This window comes from Mirounga angustirostris, unplaced genomic scaffold (assembly GCF_029215605.1).
Source record: "Mirounga angustirostris isolate CCGP_5_RB_7025 unplaced genomic scaffold, mMirAng1.0.hap1 SCAF_2, whole genome shotgun sequence".
In the NCBI taxonomy this organism is placed as follows: Eukaryota; Metazoa; Chordata; class Mammalia; order Carnivora; family Phocidae; genus Mirounga; species Mirounga angustirostris.
Window position 1 is genome coordinate 64,489,940 of NW_026991710.1, and position 9,965 is coordinate 64,499,904.

Sequence of the window (9,965 nt, forward strand, 5' to 3'; positions counted from 1 at the left end):
GGTAAGCTACTTACCCTCTCTGGGCCTCAGTTTTCTTATGACCTGTAAAATGGACAAGACAATAGTGCCTACTCCATTAGGTTGCTATGTGCATTAGATGAATTAATACCTGGCAAGAATGCCTGACTCATAGGAAGAGCTATCTCTTAATTAGATAAATAATTACTATGAAAAACATTGAAAAGAAAAGCAGTGTGGGTGTTAGGGAGTCTGTAGAGGGTGTAGTTTTATACAGGTGCTCAGGTGACATTTGAGAAGAAAATATACAAGCAAAGCCTTGAAGGAGTTCGTCAGCCAAATATGCCGGGGAAGAGCAATTCCAACAGAGGAAGTGACCTTTGTGAATGTCCTAAGTTGAGCGTGTGGCTGCTGAGTTGGGAGAACTGCAAAGAAGCCAGTAGGGTCTGAAGAGAGTGAGCCTGGAGATCAGGTAGGGGCTTGGAGTCCACTGGGAGGGTTTTAGATTTTGTTTTAGGTGAGACATGAGAAGTGACTGGTAGTTGTAAGAAGAAGCATGGCATACACTGACTTTTCTCTTTAGGAAGATTACAATGCTGCACTGAAAATGATCTGTAGGGAGACAAGGCCAAAAGCCGGGAGACCAGCCATCCGGATGAGAGGTGATGACAGCTGAAATCTGGCTGGGTGCAATGGAGGTCGTAAGAAATGTTTGGATTCTGTACACATTTTGAAGATGAAGCCAAAAGGAGTTCCTGGTAAACTGCATCTACTGGGTGCAGGACAAAGAAAAACCAAGAATGAATCCAGGATTAAAAGTCCTCTTAATGACTTCTTTCCCCTGCCCTCCTTCCTACCTACCATTGTTTCCATCCCCCTCCTCTGTTTTGCTCTTTGGCATTATTTATCTCATGCCAAGAGATCTCCTAAGTCTAGAAAAAATCATAATGTAAGGGAAGAAGAGTGGTTTCGCGAGAGACAAGGGGGTGAAGAGAGAAGCACACTCCATCTGGAGGAGGAATTCAGGCTGGCAGCCCCTCCCACAGAGTACCGTGGGGAACAGTCCCAGCTGGAAAGAGGTATATATGGAGAGGCTCAACGGCCCCATCCTTAGAATGCCCAGCTCTGTGGGTAATCTTCTATGGGATGAGTCAGGTTCAAGACATCTCTCTGAGCTGGTATGGATTTCTATGTATCTTGGACATGGGGAACAGAAGGTTAGGAAATTGAAAAATAAATATTGGTGCTAAAAAATCTATCTTTAAAAAATGTAGGATTTTTATCTCCCCGCCCCCTGTCTCCTCTTCCCAGAACTTTTCATCACTTTTTTTCTCTTCCTTCTCCATGTATGGGTATAAGCCATATTTAAATATCTAAACTGTCAAAGAACAATTGATTATTCAGGAACTGACACTGACTTTCTCCAATGATGCCTATTAGACTAGATATAACTGTCTCTACATAGAACCAGGGCTCATACCACCAACGTATTCAAAACGGTGATTTTCTTTTTTTTTAAAGATGTTATTTATTTATTTGTTTATTTGAGAGAGAGAGAGAGTAGGGGGAGGGGCAGAGGGAGAGGGAGAGAGAGAATCTCAAACAGACTCTTGCTGAGCAGGGAGCTCAATGCACGATATCATGACCCTAAGATCATGACCTGAGCCAAAATCAAGAGTCAGATGCTTAACCAACTAAACCACCCAGGCACTCCTCAAAATGGTGATTTTCTGAAGGAGATTATCATATGGAAAAAAAGAATCTTCTTTGTCCCTTTTTTCTTTCTATCATCTCTCTTTTCTTCTTGCTTCCCTTCCTCCATTCTTACCAACTGGATATTCATCCATGGAAGCCATTTTGAGTTTGATGCCTCAAAGCCCTCATATCTGTTAAACTACAGTTCCTTTTAAAAAGGAATTTTCCTTGAATCTGACCACCTTTATTTACTAATTAACAGATGTTGCAGCCGCAGGCTATATTTCTTGGGAGTAGGCAGAGGAAGGGGACCGGATTCATCGACATCTTCTGTCACAAGTCAACGAGCAATCATTCAGTCCTCCTGGGTCCTAAGCAGGTGCTCCTTTCTGCCCACAATTGCAAAGGTTCCCAAGACTCCGGATGACAGCCCCTATGTTAGTACTTAGAGGCTCCACCGACAGGTGTTTCTCTGTATAACCAGACAACAGGTGTTTGCCTGGTGCCGCCTGCCAAAAGCCAAGAAGCCAGGGTAGAAAACAAAGTCCATTTGTGAAAATGATTACTGTAATTAAGAGCTATGTTGATGCAAACGATGAAAATGCATACACATTCACCCTCACACTCTCCAGAGTCCTCCACCCCCTTGATAGAGGAAATCACAGACTACACATTACAATGTACTTTAAAAAACTTTTTAAGCTTCACTTATTTCTTCTCTGATGCTTTTGCTTCCTTTAAAAATCTGTCATTGAAGTATAGTTGACAAACAATATTAAATTAGTTTCAGGTGTACTACATAGTGGTTCAACACTTATATACATTCTGAAATGCACACCACAATAAATGTATTACAATATTATTAACCATATTCCCTAGGCTGTATTTTTCATCGCTGTACCTTATTTTATAATTGGAAATTTGTATCTCTTAATCCCCCTCACCCATTTTGCCCACCCCCGCCTCTCTCCTCTTTCACAACCATGAATTTGTTCTCCATATTTATGAGTCTATTTCTCTCTTTGTTGTTATTTGTTTGTTTGTTTGAAAGCATAAAACTCCTCAAAGAAAACATAGGCAGTAAGTAATCTCATGGACATCAACCTTGGCAATATTTTTCTGGATCTATCTCCTCAGACACAGGAAACGAGAGTAAAAATAAACAATTGGGACTACATTGAAATAAAAAGCTTTTGTACAGTGAAGGAAACCAGCAACAAAACAAAAACACAACCTACTCAATGGGAGAAAATATTTGCAAATGATATATCTGAAGCCAATAAGAATGTTTCAAGATAAGAAACAACAAGTGTTGGCAAGGATGTGGAGAAAAGGAACCCCCAAGCACTGTTGGTAGGAATGCAAACTGGTGCAGTCACTATGGAAAACAGTATGGAGGTTCCATAATAAACTAAAAATAAAAATACCATACAATGTAGTAATTCCACTTCTGGGTATTTATCCAAATAAATGAAGAAAATAAAACACAATCAGGAAAGATATATGCACTCCTATATTTATTACAGTGTTATCTACAACAGCCAAGATATGGAAGCAACCTAAAAGTGTCCACTGATCAATGAATGGATAAAGAAAATGTGGAATAGGGGCGCCTGGGTGGCTCAGTCGGTTGAGCATCTGACTCTTGGTTTCAGCTCAGGTCCTGATCTCAGGGTGGTGGGATAAAGCCTGGGTCAGGCTCCGTGCTTGGCTTGGAGTCTGCTTCTCCCTCTCCCTCTGCTTCTCTCCCTGCTTATGATCTCTCTCTCTCTTTCCACAATAGATAAATAAATAAAATCTTAAAAAAAGAAAAGAAAAGATGGTATATATACTCAGTGGAATATTACTCAGCCACAAAAAAGAATGAAATCTTGCCATTCACAACAACATGGATGAACCTGGAGGTTATTATGCTAAATGAAATAAACCAGACAGAAAAAGATAAATACCACAAGATTTCACCTATATGGGGAATCTAAAAAAAAAAAAAAACAAAAAAAAACACAAAACAAATGAACATACAATGTACTTTTAAATCCTAACGTTCTTATCTCTTTTGGTGATAAATGGAAATGATTGGTAAGCCATCTTTTGAAACCATTCCTGGTAAGGATCCTCATTTAGGATTCACATTATTGTGTATTTGGGGGATTACAAGGCAGTGTATGCTGGAAGGGGGCTGCCTTTGAGGAACTTATGATTGATTGGAGACCATTTCTATCCATAAGAAAAGTGAAACAGCTAAGCAATAATTAAATCACAATACATTTCGTCATGGCCTTCATCACAGCACTGAGTTCCACTGTGTGCCCCTCTGGGTTCCAGGAAGAAACTGCTTCATCTACAACCAAGAAAAGTCTTGATAATAATACAGTGTATGTTCCTCAACCCCTGACTTAAGGATCATGTAGGAGCTTCAAAGATAGAGCAAATAGCAGAGTAGCTTGCATAAATTCTTCTTTTAAAAAAATCTGTAAAGGGGCGTCTGAGTGGCTCAGTCGGTTAAGTATCTGCCTTCAGCTCGGGTCAGGATCCCAGGGTCCTGGGATAAGGCCCAGCATCGGGCTCCCTGCTCAGTGGGAGCCTGCTTCTCCCTCTGTCTCTGCCTGCCTCTCCCCCTGCTTGGTGCTCACGCTCTCTCTCTCTCTCTGTCCAATAAATAAATAAAATCTTAAAAAATAAATAATAAAAAATAAAATAAAAATATCTGTGAATATGAATTCATCATTTTTTTTTTCAGGAGCTAAAGATCCTGTCACTGCTCTGATCTGGTATGGGCCAATGGCAAAGACATAGATAGACTGGAAGAAGTCATGGAATTCATCAACATGATTTTTATATTATATATATACAATCACAATATTCAAAATAAATTACATGTGTTAGGTCCTTCTGCTTCATTTTATACAAATCCCATTTGTATACGTTTACATGGGAGCTGAGGGGGTAGTCATGTGGGTAGTTCAATTTTATCTGTCATATACTGTAATTATTGAGTGCTTTTATACTGTGATTACCAAAAGAATGGTCCAGGATTTTTGAGCTAGCAGTTTTGCAATGTGAAAAAAAACAAAGAGGAAGAAACAAAAAAGGCTGTTCACAAATAATTCTCCTAGAGGTCACAGGAATGGGATACATTTTTTTGCAATTTTTTTGTCATTGTCTTTCCTTTTTTTTTTTTTTTTTTTTTACAAAAAGACCCATGTACCTTTAATTCAGATTGTTCCAATGGTAATATCTTGCAACTTCGCAAAAAAAAAAAAAAAAAAATCAGCTGGGGATATTTATGTGGGTCTATTTCTGGGTTCTCTATTATCTTCCATTAATCTGTGCATCTATCCCTTCACCAATACCACACAGTCTTGCTTGTTATAGCTATGTAGTAAATCTTCAAATTGGGCTGACTGATTTCTCCTACTTTTATCTTGTTTTTCTTTTTTATTTTTATTTATATTTATTTATTTGCTTTGGGGTTTTTTTTAAAGATATTTATTTATTTATTTATTTATTTATTTATTTATTTATTTGAGAGAGAGAGAGTAGGAGCACGGGGAGGGGTAGAGGGAGAAGCAGACTCCCCACTGAGCAGACCCCGGGATCATGACCTGAGCCAAAGGCAGACCCTTAACCCACTGAGCCACCCAGGTGCCCCTTGCTTTGTCTTTTTAAAACAGCTTTTGGTTAAGCTGAAATCACTTTTTGGACTTCTCAGAAAATTCCAGATTTTAGAAAAAGTACGCAAGGAGTATTTCTCTAGAATATGATACTCATGCTTTTCTTGGAAAAAATTGAAAAAAAGCACAACATCCACTTGCTATTGTTGAAGATATCTTGACAGTTTTGTGTACTTCCCTGCCAACAGCGGCATCTCCAATTTTGGTCCCCCTATCCCTTTAACACTGAAAAAAAATAAGCATCTTATTATTGGAGAAAAAAACTTAGTCTGTGTGGACTGGCTTTCAGACTTAGTCTGAGAAATCAGTTTTGATCAAATTACTTTCTGAACAAATGGCCTTTGACTGGGTTGGTGAATGGATAGCCCATGCAGCCCGGGTTTCAGCAGCTTCCTATCTGTTTATCACTGGTGCTAGGCTTGTTCTCACTTCTGTTCTCTTCCCTCCTGTCTCATTTGGCACAAGAAGGATGTCCTAGAAGAGGACACTGTGCCTTCTTTCTCTCTATCCCCCACCCTCATTTTTCTTGAATGAGTGCCCATTTGCTTATGGCCTGTCTCTCTGGATACAAACCAAACATCCAGAATGCTAGAGCTATTCCAATAGCCGTAATTCTAATTCAACCTTTTTTTCCTCTCACAGAGGAGAAAAGTCTCTGATTCCCCTACTCTTCTTACCACTAGATACACTTGGTATGGGGAATTAAGACTGGAAGTACCTACATCTTTCCACATATGCTCAGAATGAGCTCTCTCAACATTATTAGATACTGAATGTGCCAGGCACAAAACCTGTTACAAAAGGCAGAATGGTCAGGCGTCTGGGTGGCTCAGTCGGTTAAGCGTCTGCCTTCTGCTCAGGTCATGATCCCAGGGCCCTGGGATGGAGCCCTGCATCCAGCCCTGCATCAGGCTCCCTACTCAGCAGAGAGTGTGCTTCTCCTCTCCCTCTGCCCCTCCCCCTACTTGTGCTCTCTCTCACATAAATATATAAAATATATATATTTTTTTTTTAAAGGGCAGAATAGGCTCTGTTTGGGGAAGGGATGTGACATGATCTTTTAAAACATACATATTTGTTTGTACTCACGTATAACAAGCACTAGGAACCACATCCTTCATCTTCTATGACTAGCCATAGACAGGAGAAGGGGCTTCTAGCACTTGAAGAGCAGTGACGTCTCTGGAATTGGATATTGCACGCTAAGGTGCCTGGGGGCCTGTAGTGCCGTGGGACTCAGTGCCTGGATTTATCAGAAGCTAAAACCAAAACAGACACTAGGTTAGTTGGAAAGCACCCGAATTGAGCTTTATAGTTGAGCTTTGAGTTACTTTTTAAAGAAAAGATAACTGATTTCATTGAGTTAGTTCAGGTCACAAAAGACTCACTTCTACTAGCAAAAGTTGCTTTGCTTTCTGACCCCACATGAAATAAAGAAGACCAGCTGCCTGTGGCCGTTTCAGAACAACTGCCTCCTCAGAGAGAAGTCATGGCCTCCAGAGACCGAGGAAGAGCGCTCACATCAGGACCTGTGGAATTTCTGATCACACCATTGCCACCCCGCTTGTGCACTCTTTGTTTCCTTCTCACACAGTCACTCCCCACCCTGCTCAGCCTGCTCGGCCCTCCTTCAGCCACAGGCTATTTGTTATATAGTTGCTGCCAACTTGGCTGGTGAGGAGCCAGGCCTGGAGGAAATAGAGGGTCCTGGCGAGAACATGCACTGAAGGCCCCAACAGGGTCAACTCCTGACTCCTCCCACAATACAACTGTGCCCCCATTACAAACTGCAGGAAAGGAGACATCACTGCCAGGTCATCAGGGACCTGGTTAGCAAAAAAGTGGTCCTGCCATCTGGATACAGCCTCCCTATGTGTGGAAGGGTGGCAGGAATGGAAAGGGAGGGCCACAGGGTCCTTTAGGGCCAGGTTTAAGCAACTCAGTCAGGAAAACATTCTGAAAACCTCTGGACTCTTGTGTGCTTGGATCAGACAAAGAAAACCCATCCTTGCCGTCCAGTGTAAGAAGCCTCAGACCAGGCAAACCTGAGAGAGTGTGGTCCCGCCAGGAACAGAGATTTGGCACCACTGAGGCTCTCTGAACAAAAGCCTGGGCAAGATCTGCTGGTTCAGTAGCAGCCAGGGTTCCAGGTTGGAGAGCGTCCCCGGACTCTGGCTTGCCCTGCCCAGGGTTGCTCAGCCTATCCCGCTATTTACCTCTTGTCCTTCCTTGGTCCCAGCACCATACTCCCAGCATGATGGATGGACCAGACACTGGCATTACCTCTGGAGCGCTGGCCTCTGGAAACTCTGGCCTCTGTTTACAACCAGAGGAAGGTTGTAAATAATGAGCCTCTCCCTCTGGTGAAGGCACTGACTTTTTTTTGCCCTGACTTCTTTCTCCTTAGGCTTTTGGGTGCCAGCCTGAGGAGACAGGTTATGAGTCCTGTCGCTAGCGACTGGCTCATAGCTATAGCTCCAGAACACGTAAGAGATATTTACCATCTGGTTTCCCAGACAGAACTAGAAAAGGTCTAGAAAGAAAGCTCGGGTGCTGGAGCTAGGAGAGGTGAGCCTGAGGAGGTGGGACCACCGAGAGTGACGCCGAGCGGCAGGTAAACTCGAAGAGGGTGGGGGACCGAGCTGACGCACGCGCACTTGGAACCTGGCACCTAGGTGACTGGTGGGATCCACTAACCTGTGGATTCGTTTTTCGGTTCCATGTCGGGTGGCGGGTGGCAAGGGGTGGAAATTAGTCTTCGTGGACTGTTTGCTTTACCTCTGCAGGTAGCCAGGGGCATGCACCTTCTCCTGGTCCTCGTGTCCAGGGCTGGGAGAGTATGGGAATTAAGAACAGCACCGCCCGGAGGAGACCTTGACCCCTCGCTGCGGCTTGCGGGGGGGGCGGGGGGGGGCGGGGGCGGCGGGGACGTCTCCAGCCGGGGGTAGGTGGGGGACGTGGCCGGGGGGGGGGGTGGCTTTCGATGATTTCTTTGAGTGAAGTTTAGGGGCGTATATAGCCTGGGTTAGCCGAGAAGGTGAAATGAGAATTTTTCCGACTGCACAGTTGCGGTGAGCAGAGGTTCAGCGGGACCCGCTGCGCAGTGAGTTAGGCAGGGCGCGGGTCAGGGCGGGCAGCCAGGGAGCGCAGGGCGACCGTTCCAGCCTCTGCTAAGCTGCAGAGGGAGCAGGCTTGCAGGCTTCGCGCGCGAAACACTTGCACGGTCTTCTTTCACTGTTCAGCTTCTGCAGGTTTTTTTTTTTTTTTTTTTTTAAATAACCAAATACACGTTTAACTCTCTTGTTATAGATTTTAAAAGTTTAGTGGGCTCCACCCTACTTCCTTGCGCACACCACGAGGATTCTGTTCTAAGCACACAGTATTCCCCCTCTCCCCGCCCCCCGCCCCAGTATCTGAGTTGAAAAGGAGCCTGGGGTCCGGTTTGCCAAATTCAATCCCTGCCCACAAGAGCTGGTCACTTCTCTTATCTTAGTGAATACTCGGCTCTTCCTAAAGTCTTCCCCTCGGATCCCAGAGGAAGCCTAAGTGCACCTAGCCAGCCTTCAGGTCGAGGTGGACTAAAACCCAGGCAGATGTCTTGGCCTTCCTAGGTCATCTCTAGACAAAAGTTTGGTCCTCTCTGGACTCTTGCAGCTGAAGAGAGGGATACAAAAAAAATGGTTGTTTCAGTGGGGGTGTGACTTGAGAAGCTGAAAGAAGGGAAAAAGACAAGAGGCCAAATCTCCGCCTCCAGAAGCTCAGCCAAGTGGTCTGTGGCTTCCCAAGTTTGGGGAAGAGGCTGATAGTGTGTCTGGGGCAGGAGCCACTCCTGCTCCTTCAGCAGACTCCTAGGGAAGAGGAAGAAGAGAAACTGGATTTGTTTGGAAAATCTGTGCCCCATGAGGCATGGGATAGACCGTGTGACACGAAAGGGGACTTACTGATGGCATCCAGTGGCACCTACCTATGGGCCTTTAACTCTGACAGCTTTGTCACTGAACCAAGGGCATCACCTGCAGAAGGCACAGTGCCTAGGTTAGCATCCCACAATCATTCATTCACTCAGGAAAGAGACAACTTCAGTCAGGGACACTGTTCTGAGGGACTGCTGTCTGTTCTCAATGTCCACTTTCAGGATTGCCTTGTAAGGGTCTGCCTGCCCACACTAGTTAAAGCCAGAAGTACAGAGCCTGAGGCTAGAACAGTGTAAAGAGAAGGGGTGTTCAGTCCAGGATAGCATCTTACGTAGTGTATCAGGGGCATGTGTCCAAGCTCTGCACATTCATGTGTGATATGACCTCTCTCCCCCACAGTGGCTTCACTGAACTGTACAGGTGACTTTCTGTTTTATAGCTGCCTTGATGTTAAGTATTGTAGTCATGGAATATATCCAATCCTGAAAAATCGATATGCATTTTATAAGCTTTTCATTATTGAGACAGGAACTCTTAAATGGGTATTCAGTAATGGATAAAGCTGTATCTTAACATCAACCTTGGCTTCTGTCAATTGACCTTATGGGTCAAAATTACAGCCTTTTCATTAAAATGACCAATGAATAATGTATCAGAGTGTAGTTTAAAGCTCCAAATATGTTTTCAGACAGAAATATTACAAGAATGCAAGTCAGGTATATTT